This window comes from Sorex fumeus, unplaced genomic scaffold (genome assembly GCF_029834395.1).
Source record: "Sorex fumeus unplaced genomic scaffold, SorFum_2.1 ptg000009l, whole genome shotgun sequence".
Lineage (NCBI taxonomy): Eukaryota > Metazoa > Chordata > Mammalia > Eulipotyphla > Soricidae > Sorex > Sorex fumeus.
Genome location: NW_026606066.1, coordinates 18,399,781 through 18,419,469, shown reverse-complemented (window position 1 = coordinate 18,419,469; position 19,689 = coordinate 18,399,781). Strand labels below are relative to the sequence as shown.

General features: G+C 35.8%; 1 protein-coding gene across 1 annotated transcript in view; it reads right to left on the bottom strand.

Moving 5' to 3' along the window:
* The window catches only part of CSRNP3 (cysteine and serine rich nuclear protein 3), a 222,950-nt gene extending 204,317 nt beyond the window's left edge, over positions 1–18,633 (bottom strand). Inside the window, exon 1 of the mRNA XM_056110365.1 lies at positions 18,574–18,633. The gene's annotated coding sequence lies outside the window, so the exon portion shown is untranslated. The remainder of the gene's footprint in view (positions 1–18,573) is intronic.
* Positions 18,634–19,689: the final 1,056 nt, after the last annotated feature.

Below are 19,689 nucleotides of genomic sequence, written 5' to 3'. Positions count from 1 at the left end.
CTTACACAAAATCTTCATAGAGATATTGAATTATACAATTGACTTTGTGAATAGACACAAGGAAAGAGTGGAAAAGATGTCTGAAATCATAACAAGTGTGTATTAGAGAGAGAGAAAGAGAAAAAAAATCACCAGTCCAATTTCACTTAATTTCACTGTAGTGTTATAGTATTGAAATTTTGATGTTACAATTATTTCCATGGCAACAGTGAGTTCCTGCAGAAGAAGATAAATTGTTAGAGAGATTGAGATGCTATACCCATTCAGATGTTGGCAGTTTTTGACAGGAAAAGAGAGTGATTGAGGGAAAAAACAATTATTAAAAATGTTCTTGATTTTGTTCCATTCATGTAGTCTCATAAAAGCAACCTCCATCAATATTAAACTATTCTATAACTAACAACACTGTGCTGAGAATACATGTCTGGATAGCACTATACAAAACAGAAGGCACTAAGGATGAATCGATTCTTATTTTCTACAACCTAAGAGATTACACTTGTGTATTTGTTAGAAGTCAAGTTTGAGAATTATGGAGTCTCCTAAGAAGGTTTTTAGGTTCAAAAATAATAGTATCCATCCTCCCACCATCAGAGGTAGCTTGCCAGCTGAATACTCTTTTTGTTTCAGATCAGAACCCAGTCTCTTACAACTGTTGATTCACATTGATTCACTCCTGGTTCTTCCATATGAACTCTGAGCCCTGTCTTGCGAAGAAACCTGCCTCATAGATGCTGCCTCTTTGTCCCAGGTAGAATTGTTTCTCAGAGTTTCCAGAATCATGGAGTTATTGTAGCTCACTACTTCAGACTCCATAGGGCAGACACTTATACCTACACAGACTCATGTTTAGTCTGACTGGCTTCAGTCTTGTCAGATTAGACAAATTCACTGATCCTACAGGGAGTTAAAAAAAAGCTCATAAAACTGAACAGACTCTAAATTATGTCCTAAAGAGAAGAATGACCAATGTCATTGGAAGATACCAAGTAATATATACTTAGAACTCAAAAAAAAAATACCAAAAACAAATCAGAAACAGCACAAGTTTACTGGGATAAAAAAAAATCCTTTAGAGATCTAGCAGAGGTGGTGGGGAGGGGTGAAAGGTGTGAGATAAACTCAAGTATTCACCCCAATTCCTACTCTCAATAGAAAAAATACAATGGGAAGTAGCATAGAGTTCCACTAAGCTCAGTGAGCAAAGATAATAGCCAGGTAGGCTCTACCAATACCAACCAGCTGCATAACTTCTCATATTACATAATGACCTTAGAGACACCATGAAGAGGCTGATCTCAAAGGAACAATAGTGCAGGTACAAGAAAGCATGAAAACAGACACAGAAAACTGTAAACAGAAGAATTTGGTAGGTGAAATAAAAAGAAATCAATGGAAAGACCCAGCATCAAGTAATAGCAGCTGAAAACAAAACCAGTGACTTTTAAGAAGAAATACAGGAAACCTTTAGAAAAAAGGCAAAAAGTCTCAAAATTATCCACAGAAAACCCCAGATATGTGGAACTGGTTACTAAAAACTCCATGCTCAACAGAACTGGGAATGAGTGACCTCCCCCATCTCCCCATTTTTTCTGGCAGGCAACTTATCAGTCACTCCCACAAGCCACCTTTGGAGACATATAATCTCATCAATGGCCACAATCCATAGACTCAACAATAAATCTCTTGGAAGAGAGCACAGAATGATACACCACAGACATACTTCCAGAACCCTCTCCAGGCTGTCTCATCTGGAGCAACCCAGAGGGGGATGATGAGGCCCCTTCCCATCGCCAATGGAGCCAGTACAGCAGCTGAAAACCTCCAGAACTCAAGCACTCACCATGCTCACAGCTGCTCTCCACATGCTCAGATGAGCCTCACCCATGAGTGAATCTATTCCTGGACATCTCATTCTTTTCACCACCAATATACCAAGTGTAGCAGACCACATTTGATGGGATTTAAAGTAGAAGGCAACCAATCTTAGGGGGAAATATATTTTTACAGATATATGTATTTAAGCACACAAGGCTCAACCTTTAACAACATGTTACTAATCTCATAGAAGGATGTGTGCCAGTCTCTAGTGTGAGATGATATCTTATTGTCATTTTGATCTGCATCCCCCTGATGATTAGTGATGAAGAGCATTTTTTCATGTGCCTTTTGGTCATTCAGATTTCTTCTTTGAGAAAGTTTCTGCTCATTTCATCGCCCCATTTTCTGATGGAATTGGATATTTACTTCTTACACCCAAAAGGAGAAGAGAGAGAGAGAGAGAGAGAGAGAGAGAGAGAGAGAGAGAGAGAGAGAGTAAAAGGGAATGTGCCTGCCACCTAGGCAGGGTGTGTGTGTGATGGGGTGGGGGTGGCAGGAGGGATACTGGGAACATTAGTGGTGGAGAATGGGCACTTGTGGATGGATTGGTACTCAATTATTGTATGACTGAAACATAATCATGAAAGTTTGTAAGTCTATAACTGTATCTCATGGTGATTCTTAAAAAAAAACTCTTATAGAAGGGCTTAATGGCTTCTGGGTGAAATACAATTTTCACACACTTTCTTCTAAGAAACCTTATTTTGGGATCATTTTTAGCAGATTATTTATAAAAAGAAATACAAAATAAATTATTTCAGTTCTGCCTTGGGGACAGGGATTGCAATTCAGGATGGAAACATCCAAAATATGGTGGATGGAAGGTATTCTGGTGATGGAATTGGTGTTAGGATATTAAATGTAATTAAATATTGTGTGTAACTTTATAAAAATAAAATAAAAATAAAAGGATAAAAAAGAGAATGAACATATGTTAAAGAAAAGCAAAAACATAGTCTCAAAATTAATGGATGGCACATCAGAGAACTATGGGATGAGTTCAAGAGGAAGATAAGATTCATCTGAGTCTCTGAGGAATTGAAAGGTGAACTAGATGAAGAATCACCAGTCATACAAATCATAAAGGAAACTTTCCCAGAGCTGAGGAGTACATGCACTCAGATTCATGAGGCCCCAAGAGTTCAAGCTAAATAAAGAGGAATAAAAACATTCCAAGGGACATACTTATTAGAATTATAAAAGACAAAAACAGGACACTAAAAGCAGCGGGATCTAGAAATTACAAACAAAGGAGTTCCTGTTAGACGGACCTACCAAGTCAGAGACTATGGGACAGAAAACAAAGGAGTTAGATAGTTTTAAAACTCAGTGAAATGGACAGTCACCACCATGTCAACTCACCCACTGGCCCTGTTCTTCAGTTTCTAAATGACTAAATCTCTGAGGAGAAGAGAGCCATGCCACTAAAATTCATGGACACACAGTCTCCCAACTGAAAACTCTGGGGTTCCCTCAGGAGGGGGGTGAACTGAGTCCTCACCTTGCTGAAGCCTGAAAAGTTATGGTCACATTTCACTGCTGCATCCAGGCTAAAGACCCAACTCCAATGCTTCACTAATAATCTTTCCAGAGACACCAAACTACGAAAACTCCAGGTCTCTGATTAAAATCAGGCTGAGAAATCTGGGGTCTTCTTAGAGAGGAGGTGGACAGCCTCCCCCACACTGTTGTATTTCTGGGAGCTCCAGAAGCCATGCTCACTTCCCACAGCCACCATCTCTGTTCACTTTCTGAATCACGTAGCCATATATGTGGCCCTGCAACACTTTCAAATTCCACAATTTTGAAATTCCAGTAGGAGTGCACCAAATTAGATGGGAAAGTAATACTGATATCAAATAAATTCAATAAACAAAATAAGTAACACAGAAGGCTCAGATAGAAACAGCTTAATAAATCTTCAGAAATGGACTTTCCACCCTCCCTGGTGAAATATGAGAATTTTCATAAATTTTCTTTTATTGGGCTGGAGCGATAGCACAGCGGGTAGGGCGTCTGCCTTGCATGCAGCCAACATGGCTGACCCGAGTTCAATTCCTCCGCCCCTCTCAGAGAGCCCGGCAAGCTACCGAGAGTATCTCGCCCGCACGGCAGAGCCTGGCAAGCCACCTGTGTTGTATTCGATATGCCAGACACAGTAACAACAAAGTCTCCAATGGAGACGTTACTGGGCCCGCTCGAGCAAACTTTGTAAAACGTGGTACTTAAATAAAATATTTAAAAAGAAACTCAATGAAATGAACACCTCACCAAGAATACTCTGCCCAGTTAGATTATTATTCAGATTTGAAGGAATGATACAAAGCTTTTTGACAACAACAATTTAGGAATTTCATAACCTTGAAATTAAGTTTGCAAGAAACACTAAAGGGGCTTTTATAGAAGACAAACCTTGGGGCAGGAACGATAGCAAAGCAGGTAGGGCATTTGCCTTGTTTGCGGTCAACCAGGGTTCGATTCCCAGCATGCCATATGGTCCCCTGAGCACCGCTATGGGTAATTCCTGAGTGCAGAGCCAGGAGTGACCTCTGTGCATTGTGGGTGTGACCCCCCAAAAAAGAAGACAAACCTTACAAAAACAGATAATTTCTCGGAAAGATGACAATTAAATCCTTCATATCAATAATCTTGCTCAACATCAGTGGCCTAAACTCACCAATCAAGAAACATCGTGTCAGGATGAATCAGAAAACTGTACTGAACTTTCCTCTGCCTACAGGAGACATATCTGTTTAATCAAAGTAAAAATGGGATCAAAATCAATTTTTTTTTTGTTTTGGCAACAATTAGTGGTTACTCCTGGCTCTGCACTCAGGATTCACTTCTGGCAGTGCTTTGGAGACCATTTGAAATTCCAGGGATTGAACCTAGGTCAGCCAAAAGCAAGGCAAAGCACCCTACCAGTTGTACTATCGCTCTAGTTCTAAAAATAGAATCTTAGAGACAAACAACACCCTTAAAAAGATTGAGCTCTGTATCAGACAGCATAGACTTCAATATTAAAAGGACTAAAAGGGACATGGTTGTCATTTCTTATGATCAAGTGACCTACACAGCATGGAGAAGTCACACTCTAAAATATTAATACAGCTGATAAGAGACAATCTAACAATTGAAAACTTATCTGGTAGGCCTGAACAAATATTCTGACAACAATACAATAGTGGGTTGGAGACTTTAACAACTCCCCAATCTCTACTGGATAGATCAACTAAACTAAAATTCAACCAGAAAACATTGGACTTTAAGGAAGAGTTGGAAGAGATTGATCTATCAGACATATATAGGGACCCTTCATCACCCAAAAGTTGAGTATATATTCTATAGTGCACCTGGCACATTTTGGAAGATAGACCATATTCCAGGTCTTCAAAAGTACCTTCATATAATCAAGGTGATAGAAATTATAACATGTATCTTCTCAGATAACAGTGTTTGAAAATGGAAATCAAGTATATTTGAATATTTCTTTTGATTTAAAACATTTAACAAACACTTAGAAATTAAAAAATTTACTACTGAACAATAAATACATTAAAGAATAAATTGGAGAAAAAAAATTAATTTCTAGAATGAATAGAGAATGAAGATATTAATTATCAGAACATATAAGACACAGCAAAGGTGTCTGGAAAAGGAAAGTTCATAGCAATGTGAGTATAGATTGGGAAGCAAGAAAGAACCCTAAAACATGGCTTAGGTTTCTACAAAAAACCAACAAAAGTTCCCAAAGAAAGCAGAGTGAAGGAAACACTAAAGCTTAGAGCAGAAATTAATGAAATGGAAACTAGAGAAACAATTCAAAAGATTAATAATATAAAGAGCCAGTTTTGCAAAAATAATCAAGATTCACAAACCATTAGCTAGACTCACAGAGAGAAAGAGAGAGAGACAGAGAGAGAGAGAGAGAGAGAGAGAGAGAGAGAGAGAGAGAGAGAAGACTCTGACATGGAGAGTATCATACTAAGTGAAATGAGTCAGAAAGAGAGAGATAGATATAGAATGACTGCACTCATTTGTGGTATATAAAAAAAAAATAATATGAGACTGACTCTCAAGGACAGTAGACACAAGGGCCAGGAATATCGCTCCATAATTGGAAGCCTGCCTCATGAGTTGGGGGAGAAAGCAGCTGGAATAGAGAAGTAATCACTAAGAAAATAATGGTTGGAGGAATTGGTCAGGATGGCAGATGTGTGCTGAAAGTAGATAAAGGATCAAACATGATAGCCTCCAGTATCTGCATTGCAAACCATAATGCCCAAAAGTAGAGAGAGACTATGGGGGAAGCTGTGTGACATAGAGGCAGGGGGAGGGTTCGGATGGGGGTGGGATACTGGGGTTATTGGTGGTGGAAAATGTGCATTGGTGGAGGGATGGGTGTTGGACTGAAACTCAAATGTGAGAGCTTTGTAACTGGATCTCATGGTAAGTCAATAAAAAAATGACACTAAAAATGAAATCTGAAATAAAAGGAAAGATGACACAACAGATACTACAGAAAATAAAGGTTCATCAGGGACTAATATGAAAATCACTATGCCACTGAACCTAGAAGAAATGAATAAATTTTTGAACTCATAACTTTCCAAGGCTGAATCAAGAGGAATCAGGGCATTTGATAAGACCAGTTACTATCAAGAAAATTCAAATAGTAATCAAAAGTCTCCCCCCAATCAAAAACCCATGCCCAAATGGTATAGCTAGACAATACTTCTAAGCTTTAAAAAAAACATACTTCCATTCTTTTCAGATTCTTTCAGAAACTCAAAGAAACAGAAATCCTCCCAAGCAATTTCTATGAAACAAACATTCCCATGATGGCAAAACATACAAAGACACTATAACAAAGAAGCACTATAAATCTATATCCTTGATATAGACACAAAGATCTTTGAAATGTTATCAAGCTGAATCCAAAATACATAAAAAAGATAATAACCCTGACCAAGTAACTTACCCAGAGATGCAGTGATGGCTAAATATATGTTGGTCAGTCAAAATAATATAACATATCAAAATAAGGAAAAACATCATATTATATCAATAGATCCAGTAAAAGCATTTGACAAGATTCCACACCATTTCATGATAAAAAATAGAAAACCTTACTCAATAAAATGACAATAGAAGGAATTTTTCTCAATATATTTAAATCTATCACAAACCCACAACTGACATAATACTCAGTGGAGAAAAACTGAAAACTTTTCTTTAACAGAAGGCACGAGTTAAGGTTGACTGTTATCAGCATTATTATTCACTTTAGTAATGAAAAGTCCTTGCCATAGTAAGTAGGCAAGAAAGAGATGGTAAGAACATATAAAAATGCCCATGAAATTCTTTCAAGATGTAGATAGACCTAATGTGGTTGAAATTTATGAAGTAATAACCCACCCTACCCCTAAGTAGCCAAATCAATCCTCTTTTTAAAAATAAAATCGTTTTATTCCCCAACTTTAAATCATACAACAGAGTTATAGTAATCAAGAAGTGTGTTACTGGAATAAAGATAGGTTCTCAGACTAAAAGATCGCTTCTCCAACTAATGGAATAGAATTGAGAACACAATTAGAGATAGATCCATGTGTATGTGGACAGTTAATCTTCAACAAAGGAGCATCCCAGAAAGCATCAGAAGTCATCATCTGGATGAAAAGGGTAATAAATCTGTTGCCTGAAACAAAGTTCATCATTAACTATGTAGGATTTATTCATCAAATTACTTAACTTATCTTAAGGTGTTCAACATAGAAAATAGGGCTAATAGGAACTTTTGTACAGTTGTTAGCTTCCTTATTCTCCATTGGTACATTTTATGTAGTTCAAAATGTCCTGCATTAAATGTAAAACAAAACGGAAAACATAATCTAAATCTTGACCAACAGTATAATTTAGCAAGCTCAATACACAGGATTATAAATTAGGAATGAGGAAGCCAACACACTTTCTTGCACTTTGAGGTTTAGGGGCTTGACATGGTCTTCATATTTAACAAAACCTCTGCAGAAGATACTTTGTGTCTTTTAAAATTATTAGTAAAAATAATAGTACTTAGCATTTTATTTCATATATTTCTATGTATGAAAAGTCTCCTGCCCCCACGCCTGGCTGTCCTCACCGGGGCCCCTTGGAGGGGAGCAGGTTAACTTTCCTCCCCGCCCCGACCGGGGCTCCAGCAGCTGAAGACCTCCAGGACCAGCCATGACCATGCTGAGACCACTCTCTGCACACATGAAGGTACCGGCAGAGAGACAAAGCCACGTGGGTTCCAGGGCCGAGATCGCCAAGCCTACTTGGATTGGGGCTGAGCATCCTCCACCCAGATCCTCCAAATTCCAGTAGGGTGGGTCACACCCACCACCTGGCCCCCTGGCGCCATGTAATCCCATCAACGGCCAAGATTCAGAGCTATAAAACCCAGCTCCCAGAAGCGCGCGGCCACATTTGTGGCCGCGCAACATCTTATCATCTCATTCCTACTTTAGACAAACCTGCAGGATACCGAATGTAACCTGCCCACACGGCAGAGTCTGGCAAACTCCCCGTGGCATACCCAATATGCCAAATACCAGTAACAAAGAAGGGTCTCATTCTCCTAACTCTGAAAGAGCCTTGAATATGGCACTTTAAAAAATAAAATAAAATCTTAGGGTTAGGATGAAGAGACGTTACTGGGGCCTGCTCGAGGCAATTGACGAATAACAGGATGGTTGTGATTGTGATTGTGATTGATTTCTATGTATAAATCTGATTATATATTAGTATGAATTACTGAAATTAAAATTACTTGGATTTTTTTTACATCTCCAAAATACTTGGACAAAAGTATCTACTAATTTTTGTATTTAATAATGACCTGAAACACTTGTTATACCTTTACCATTATTGTGGAATTGCTTTTTAAGTTTATTTCTATGAATTTTTTCATATATGAAATATGAGTAAGAACTATCATACACAGAGCACTCCTTTGTGCCAGACCCTTCGCAAACATTTTATATATGTATTAGACAGAAAAAATTCCATGATGGCATGCAGGAGTACCTTTCACTTTTGTGCACATGCAGTATTACCTCAGGAGTGTTGATATGGTGTGAGCATTGCTAGTGATTGCATTTGCGTTCATATGGCAAAGGGATTTTGCATATAGAAGTAAGGTCACAAATCAGTGTCCTGTCTTAATCACATGAACCATTTTAAATAGGTCAGAAATTAAGAGCAAGATTCTTTCAAGGTCATATTTTCTGTAGTTTTGAAAATGTCACATTAGAAGGAATGTTGCAGCTTCTAGACAGAGAGGCTCCAGCTACAGCAAGTAGGAAACAGAGAGCGAAGTCCTATATCTGAAAGGAACTGATATACTCCAACAATAATGAGCTTTGAAGTAGAATTTCATCCCCCCAACATATAAGAAATGTGGGTTCAAAAAATGTGGGCATGTGCCTCAAGTGTTTGGTGGCCAAGGGCCATCTCACCAACCTGTCCAGTTGATGGCAATGGATGAATAGAGGAGGAAATGGGGGCCATGCTGGTTGGTGATCATTTGCCATTTATTCCAATATCTGTCCTATTCCAATCTCACACTGCCCCTCACTCCATCTCACACTGCCTCCCATTCCACTCTCCCCATCACCTCCCAACACCCCATTTTCCAGTCTCTCATGTCGAGTCTCACAGTGTTCATTATAGAGAAAATCCTCAGGAGTTGGGAGTAGCAATTACACATAGGTAATCAACAGATGTAAAGCCTTTCCCTCAGGGAAAGCTTCTTCTAGAACAAAACCTCATCCTTCAAGGAGATCCACCAAGGGCACAATACCATCTAGGGCCATATTTCTCTGTTCCTTAGTCTATATCCATTTAAATGGTCATCTTAAATTTACTTCTTAATCATATTTCTAGTCATTTTGTATGGATACAGAGATATATTAGGCTTTAAGGTGGCTCTCCTGGGGACATCTCTCTATATACTCCAGACTACAGACCTCAGGCCAGATTAGTACTTCCTAACCCCAGCAGGGTCTTTATCTAGTTACTTTTTTGGAGGGGTCATGACAGAGTTTGTTTATGACCAAGTTCTTAACTTATTATAAGTTCTAAGATGCTTGCCCTGTGTCTTTTTGATGCCAGTATAGTTTAGACCTTGTCTCTTTTCAATGCTTGCGTAGCTTATGGGTTGTCCTGGGTCCATCCAACTCCCTCATCAGAACCATCCCTTTGGGGTGTTAGGAACTAAGGACAACTGAGGCTGAAGTCGAGTAAATATAGATGCCCAGTAGTAATTCAGAGTCAATTAACTCCCAAGTTACAAAAGCATAACATTAACTGTCTTCCTGTGTCTATGTAAAAAAGACATTGCTCTAAAGCAAACTATGCAAAGAACATAGGGAAAGAGAAATGCAATATTTCACTTGCGTATACAAAATACAGAGTACTCAGAAGAATCTAACTACACAAGTCACAGGATCTGATTTGGGGATATATGTGATTAACAGATAGGGGAAGCAGAGCACAAAGAAGAAGTTAAAGATAAACACAGAGGAATGGGAGTGATGGGTGTAAGTAAGTAAGTATATCCCAGACTACAGACCTCAGGCCTGTATGGTTTTAAGTCAATAAACCTGAGCTCACTGAGATAGAGGGGGTGGAGGGGGAGAAAAGACAAATCAATGTTATTCAAGAAAGATAGTCAGGCTGATGCCTTTAATTTCAGTCTTATGAACGCAGAATTTAGTCATACAGAGCAGGAACTAAAACTTACACTGCTATATCTTCATAAATAAGCACCTTGTAAGGTGTTAAATTGGTGGTAATTTGCTTTAGAGTCATCAAATAACAATATGTTTTCTATCAATTCTTTATCTCCATTGAAGACATGAGGTAGATATTAATATGAATACATTATTAAACTAAAATATGATTATAGAGAGGTGAGATGACAAGACCAAGGTCACAGAACTAAAGTAAAAAAGTCTAAAATTGGTTTATTTCAGTTTATTTATTTGTGGCATCAGTGTGAGGAGGTAAACAAGTAGTGTTCAGAGGTTACTCTGCACATGGTGCTCAGGGTCACTCTCTGTGCTGCTGATTATGGGGATCACACCTGGGTCTCCTGTATGCACAGCCATTGCTCCAACCCTTTGAGCTATCTTTCCAGCCCTAGTAGTAGTATTTAAATCCAGGGGTTTGGAAATTTGAATAATAATTTTAATCATCCCATTCTTCCTTAATTCTTGATGATATCTTACTACTTGAAGCTGGTTTTCTTTTTATAATTGTGAATTAGAAGTATTTCCCCTATGTTCTCTCTTTTAATTTTTTAGTGGGCTTTGTGTGGGGGTGTGTTGTGTCGTGTTTGCCTAATACTCTGTTTACTTAACATTATGCTCCTTAATAAAGTATACAAAAATATTGTGTTAAATATATTTATGTCTGTGAAAGCACAATTTGGTTTGTGATTTTTGGAATTCTTACAAATTTTTACACAAATTTGGTTTGTGATTTTTGGAATTATGTTTTCAGAAGAAATAGGTCAACAACCTTTCTACATCCAGGTGTCTTCAGAATTTAAATGATAATTATTTGGATTTACTCTACACTGTCAATCATGTTCATGGTTGTTTATTTATTTATTTATTGAATCAGCATGAGACAGTTACAAAGTTGTTCATGATTAGGTTTCAGTCATAGAATGTTTAAATACCCGTCCCTTCAGCAGTGCACATTTCCTACCACCAATGACTCCAGTTTCCCTCCTGCCACCCTGTTTTTTTCTTACCAAAAATAAATAAATTTAGCCAAAAATTAAAGCCTATGAGTGTTATACTGTTTTCACTTAAAATGAATCTGAATTAAGTATGTACTATAGACTATCACTGAGCAGCATGGAGTTTACAATGAAAATTATATGTATTCTGAATGTAAGGTTTTCTTGTGACTACGAATATTTTGAAACATAACTATATACGCTACATTAAAAAATAGAAAAAGAAATAATTTTGAAAGAAGGAAAACAAGGAACTAAAAAATGAATTACTCTTAAGAGACTGTAGTTAATTGAATATTTTATATTTGATATTATAAAGACATGAACAATGATTTAACCATTATACATTCTTCAAGACATATACTATATATTTCAACACTGGTTAATGTAATATATAACAACTTGACCCATATTTTTACAATGGATAATGCTATTTATTGGAAGCGTGGTCCAGATTACAGCACAGTGGGTAAGGCGTTTGTTTGCCTTCCACCAGGTCGACCCTGCTGACCATGTTAATTTCTCCGCCCTTCTCAGAGAGACTGGCAAGCTACCCATAGTATCTTTCCCGCATGGCAAAGCCTGGCAAGCTGCCTATTATGTATTCGATATGCCAAACACAGTAACAATGGAGAAGTCACTGATGCCCGCTAAAACAAATCGATGAAAAATGGGAGAACAGTGCTACAGTGCTATGGTCTGGATAAAAATATTCTGGAATGATATACATATATATGAGTATTTTATGGGATTTGAGTTATATTCATTAATACAGAGAAATTATTCCTGACTCCTAGTGGTGCTTATGGGTTCATGTGGTATTGGGGATTGAATCAGGGCCAGCCATTGGAAGACAAGTGCCTTAATCTCTATACTCTCTCTCCAAGTATTTAATACCATGGACCCTTTTAAAAATACTTTACCTCACTTGTACATCACCATAAAAAAGAATCTAAAAAATGGATATTGTAGAAATTTTGCCTAGATGTCCCAAATTTACTTCACTATAGAAATTTTTTTTTCATTAAATGTTCCAAAAACAGATGACTGGTTAAAGAAACTGGTACATTTACACAATGGAGTACCATGTGGCAGTTAGAAAAGATGAAGTCATGAAATTTACATACAAGTGGTACTACATGGAAAGTATCATGTTAAGCAAAATGAGTCAGAAAGAGAGGGATAGACATAGAAAGATTGCATTCACCTGGGGAACATAAAGTAACAAATAGGAGACTAACACCCAAGAATAGCCGAGATTAGTACCAGGAATTTTGCTCCATGGCTTGGAGGCCAGCCACACGTTAGGGGAAAAGGCAGCTCAGATAGAGAAGGGAGCACCAAACAAAGGTTGTTGGGAGGATCCTCCCAGGATGGGAGAAGCATGCTGAAAGTAGACTATATACCAAACATGATTGCCACTCAATGCCTCTTTTGCAAACCACAACACTCAAAAGGAGAGAGAGAACAAAGGGGAATACCCTGCCACAGAGGGCAGTGTGGGATGGGGAAAATGGGGGGTGGGAGGGATACTGGGATTGTGGTGGTGGGAAATGGGCACTGGTGGAGAGATGGGTATTTGATCATTGTATAATTGAAACCCAAGCACAAAATTTGTAAGTCTACAACTGTACCTCATGGTGTCTCACTAATACAAAATTTTTAAATAAAGGGCTGTAGCAATGGTACAGTGGGTGTTTGCCTTGCACACAGATGGCGGGGTTTTATCTCTGGTACCCCATATGTCCCAAGTCCAGCAGGAGTAATTCCTGAGTGCAGAGCCTGGGGTAACGTCTGATCAATTTTGAGTATGACTCCCCCAAACTTTCTAAAAATATTTGTTTTCAAATTCTATTATCTCACATAGTACTAATTTAACAAAACAACATGCAATGACTGAATTGCAGAAATGTGGGAAAATAAAAAATATTAGCCTATCAAATATCAGGTAGAAGAATTTAAACTGCATTGCTCAATAAAATTTATGAGACATGGATCTTCCATATTGAAAACAATTAATAGAGAAGCACATATGTGAACTACCTTAGAATATAATTAATGTTATTGGAAGTATAAGAAAAGATTAAAATATTATCTGAAAATACCATTCGCTTTTTATTCAATCAACAAAAACAATTGTGTAACATAGTATACGTTAAACATTCTATTAGTTTTCAGTATAAAGACTAAGACAAATTCAAGCCAACAAATGCTATAATTAACAGTTAGAGACTTAAAGGGAGGTCAAAGAGTTGACAGCAAAGAAATATGAAGAAAGCTATGATAGGGAGCACAGTACTGGCCTGAAACAGCACTGGGATTGAGAGCTCTCAATGACAATGTCAAAAGAGGGTAAAGATCTCTAAATGTAGACACTTAAGATAGAGTCTCTACACTCAGAATTTCCCATCATATACTCAGGGTGCTGGTGGACTTCAGTGGGCACAGGAAAGTCCACGTCCAATCACTTCTCTAGATATTACAATGGGCCAAAAAGTTTAAAATTTTCTTTGTTTGTTTTCTGCTTTTTTGTATTGGGGCTACACCCAGCTATACTCAGAGTTTACTCATTTTCTGCACTCAGGAATTACTCCTGGTAGTTTTCAGAGGACCATACAGAATTTTGAGGATTGATCCCAGGTTGGTCACAAGGAAGGCAAACACTCTACCCGTTATACTATCACTCCATCCCCAAAAGTTTAAAATTTAAATATAGATTTTATGAGCTGAAAGAATTATAAAAAAACAAAACAAGAATCATTTTTCACGATTTGAAACCTTTCTCCGATTCTCTGCCGTAATATGCTGACAGTATAAAAAGTAACAGTACCTAGTAAAGACTGCTGACCAAAATTTCTTTTCTGTTGAGAGGCTACCTCAGGGATAGAAAAATAAACAAAAATCTTTGTTAAATAATTCAGGAGACCTGCTTAGGAAATTACTGCTTCATTTATTGAATATATTATGATATATCAATTATCTGATAGTAACTAACTCTATACTAACACATCAGAGGACAAAGCCCAATGTCTATTTTTTTACCTTGACAGCAAATTCACAAAAAGCCCAAGAGATTGTAACAGTAAATCAAAATGATTAGAGTCAAATGACATCAAGGACAGATCTAAAGTCATGTGGTCTGAACAACTCAAAATTTCCCTATTGCCTTGCATTGGGTGTACTCTACCCATGTCATAATTTTTGGTTTTTGATGTTTTGCTACATCCTCAGAGCTTATTCATGTCTCTGCATTCAGGGATAAGAGGTGCTCAGGGATCCTATAGGTGCTGGGGATTAACTGTGGTTAGCTATACACAACTGCCTTATTCCTTGTACTCTCTAGCCCTCTTGTCCAAGTCATACCTTTTCACTTTCTTCCAAAAGTCCTAAACTCTATTTTCTTTAATTTGTAGTAATTTTATATACTATATTCAATATGCAATGAAATTGTCTCCATCTGGATGCTATTTTGTACAAGGAAATGCTCAGTTTTTCACCAAATAAAAAAATCATGTGAGTTTTAGTTTCTGGATATGTATCAAGAAATAATTGAGGGAAGGAATTATTTCTAGAAGCCATTCCAATACTCTTAGTGTAACTCAGATTCAAAGGCAATACATGAAAATCAAATGAGAACTTGCCAAAGGACTTTTTAATCAACAATACATTAAGATTTGTTTATTACCAAGACTACTTTTAGATGGTGGTAATGTCATTGCTATGACTATGTATGAGTCAGGAGAAATCAAGAAATGTATTTTGAAACAACATCATCCTTTGTTTTTTTTTTGATAGATATTATGGTAACCCCTTGATGTAACTGAAGTATGAAGACTGCAAGTAAATCACATGACTACTATCTACCTGTATTAAAGTAAAAGTAAATAAGAAACTTGATCTTACATTAATGGACTTCTTTGATGAATAGTAATCTTTGAAATTAACTTTTGCACTTATTAGAATCATGTTTTAAACAAATGTAATATAAATAGAGCTAATATAATAAAAATTAAATATTATAGGTAAAAATTTTAGATAAAGAAACTATATTTAGAAATTTCACTTGTAATAAAATAGAAAAGATGTAATAGTTTTATAATGACTTTTCCTGTCTATAATAGAATTAGAAAAATTATAATGAAAATATTTTCATTTAAGTAATTGCCAAAATTAAAATATGATGATTGGTAGATTTTTATTTCTTATAAGCCACATAAAATGATTTATTGCAAATAAAAGGCATCAGATAAAACAAAAAGCATTTATGTGTATAATAGTGACTATTACAATAAAATATATTGCTTTAATAATTTAAAATCAAAATTTTAGTTGTTATGAATAACTAAAATAGATTATAAACGTAAGGAAATGACTGAACCAATGAATCATGATATGGGTGTTAAGTTTTTAAAATTTACACATAAAGAATTAATTTCTTAAAATATGCACTTAATCCTCTTCACTATTCTAGGTCTAAACATATATCTCAAGTATTTTCTTATCATTGATACGACTAAGATGTTAAAAATGTTTTTCAGTTTATTGTCTTCAGCTTATTACTAACCCCTACAAATGTAAGGTAAAAAACATAAGTATCAAAAAGGTGGTGAAGCTGTATACAGTAATCTCTATTTAAAACCTACATTTGAATGTTTTAAGTGCTTGCACCAAGGAAAAACAAGTGTCCATACTTTCACAGAGGAGCCTTACATGGTTTTCCTTCCTCTTGTTTCATACTTCACTTGGACAGGAACCTCTTAACTGTTCTTCATGCTTTTTTCTTTCTTTTCTTTCCATTCCAACACACACACACACACACACACACACACACACACACACACACACACACACACACACACTTTCCTCTTCAGTTTCTGCAGCATAAGCTACCATAGTTGTGGAGATGTCTCAGATGTCTGCCACTAGATTCACTAGACTTTTAGAAAATTTTGATTGAGAGAGGGTTTATCTACCTTTTATGCTAAAAAAAAACCCAAAAAGTGAACTGGTAAGAAAATTATTTTTAAAAAAAGCAGGAACAATATATTTTGGTTATATTCAGAACATTTCCCTTAGCAATTATTAACAGGATGATATTTTTAGCCAAAGAAAGCAAAATGCATCTGCAGCAGCTGGTTTCCAAGGAAACAGAATAATTTAAAACCACGTGGAACTCTGCTCTCTAATTTTCATCAATTCCCCTTCATTCCTGGAGGTAGCTTTACTAAGAATTTATGATTTCAAAAAAAAAAAGTAACTGCTTGGCTTATTTTCCTAATGCATTTCAGGAGTTGAATAACTGGCCTTGCATATAATCTTAAATTCAAACCTAGTAGGTTGACTATTTTCAACCATTTTGTTTTAAAAATAATATTAGAAAAAAAAATCATTAAAAACATAGAAAAATTTTAGTTATTATGTACTTATTGTGAAATGTAGAAATTGTTAAAATAAACTATGAAAAGTATTTGCTTGGATCAATTTGAGACTAAGTGTACAAAAATGAAGCATTTGTACACATTTAAGCATTTTTATTTATAGTTCTCTACTCATCTACATCTTTACCCAGTATTCACTAGCTTCTCTGTTAATTTTTTTCAAATTTTGAAAAAACTGTTATTTTTGGCCTCCATTAAAAGAAAAATTTCAAGTATTAAATAAAAACAAATAGCAAAAAAAATACCAAAATTCCTAGAAATTATGTACATATATAAATTCATTATTGTTGAAGTGTGAGTGACTTAAAAGAAATATTTAAAATATATGAGAGGGTAATTTTCATCATTGATTTTTTCATCAGTTGACTTTATTTTAATATTGTAATCAACAAGTATATATTGACTACTAATGAAACCATACTCTAATTCCTCTTAAGAGAAGCCTTGTTTCATTGCTATTCCCCACCTTTAGTTGGCCCACCTTTATGAATTAAAATAACTAGAAAATTGAATTGCTGAAATCTATTTCTTTTCATAGTTTTATGTTTGTAATTTAATCTATATATTTAAAAACTCTCCTAATTGCCCTAAGTGAAAATCAAAGATAACAATAATATGTGTAAACAACTAATAAAGAAAAATCTTAACTTTCAAAATGTTAAAAAATTTTGCACAAGGAATATCATCAACATTTAAAGCCATGGTGAATTCTTATCTAGATATCTTTGATTGAGAAAGAAAACTAAAAACCAATGAAAATTGTCTTTTAAGATGCTATTTTATCATAATATTTAATCCTTTACAAAGAGGTTTATATAATTTTAACATAAAACTACATGCCTATTGCAAAATGCAGATAATATTTAACTATCATATAAATTATAATGTATTAAATAAAATAATACAGCTACTCAGTAGCATGGGATTATCAAGAGGACCAAGTTAAATAAAAGAACTTAAATGCACTTTAAAGTAGCATTAGAAGTCTACAGCCTGAAAATATATTTTACTAAAATATTTAGTATATGTAAACATTAAAACACATCCTGAAATTTTATAATGTACACACAGAGAAACTCCATTTTCCCAGAACCTGTGGAATTTACCGAGCTTTTCTCACTCAACCTTGCTTTAATCTCAATAACATAAGCCTGGATAAAAACAAACAAATGAAAGGCAAACAATGACTCATTTGCTATTAATTTTGCTTCAATAACAGTTGATTAGAAAGTTATCCTGGATAAAACGTGCCTTCATGTATGTATCCTCTAAAGATTTTGCAGAGAAAAGAACAGCTCATTGAAAAAGATTCCTCAAGTAATGAAAAGGACACGGGTTTTGGAAATGTCTTCAGCATAATTTTCATATTCTAAAATTGTCTCAGTAGTATTTGGGAAGTATCCTCTTTTGAAAAAACAACCATTCATTAATGAAAGGATTTATTTTCATCTGCTTTGCTCTTACCTGTAAATATGGTTTCTGTACTTCGGCTCCGTCAGAACAGACTGAGGCGTTCACTCCTCCCTCCTCTATCCATCAGGCAGTAGCCAACCAATAACAAAAGCCAGATCCTGGCATTCTCTGGCTCATGCTCCCAGCTCGGCTTCCATCCGTGTTCACTCCCACCCCCACTCTTTTAGAGGACAAATCCTTGCAGCTGGGAGAAGAGAGAGAGAGAGAGTGAGTGAGAGAGAGAGAGAGAGAGAGAGAGAGATAGGAGGTAGAGGAGAAAAGGAATATGGAGAGGAAAAGAATAATGAGGTTAAAGATATTTCATGTATTAGCTCCAAGCCATGGGACATGTCAGCAAGGTGAATTCAACTGAAGAAAAAGGTTTAATTTGGATTTAGAAAAATGGGGTTAATTGATGTCTTTTCCACCTAAGATTAAAGCAAAGCATTCAAGGCAAAACCTAGGAAACTGCAATTTTAAAAAATCTTCCACCAATTTTATTTCAGTGGAGTAGTGAGGAAAAAAATGATCTCTTTCTGCATTTTGATATGTAGATGCAGGAGGTCGAAACTAAACATCTATCTAACATTACATCTCTTCAGTTCACAAAGACAAACATTATTACAATGAATCTAGAATCTTCTTTACAATGATGTATCATATATATTTACATTTCAATACCTATTTGGCACCATCTTCATTTCAAACCAGTTTCATGGCTTAATAAGTATAAAAAAGATATTTTATCTGGAGTATTCAAATACTCAAATATTTTCCGTTTATGTCATTGTCATTTCTTCAGATTCCTTAGATGCCAGCATTAACCTGTGAATAATGGAGCATGTGGAAGATTAAAAAGGGATCAGCCACTTGGTTGCCATGATCCAAAGCCACTAATTGAACCCCAATTTTATTCTATTAAACCCGAGACAGTATAATCTAAATTTTGAACTAAAAGGCAGACCATGAATAAAGAGTCACTTGAAGAAAATGTCAATTTAGAGATTTGCAAGCCTTAAAAGCAACAAAGCTAATTCATCCACAGGAAGTTAGATGGAGACTAGCAAGTAATTTAAACAAATATATGTATACATTTAAATGTAAATAAATACCATAGCTCTTTATGAT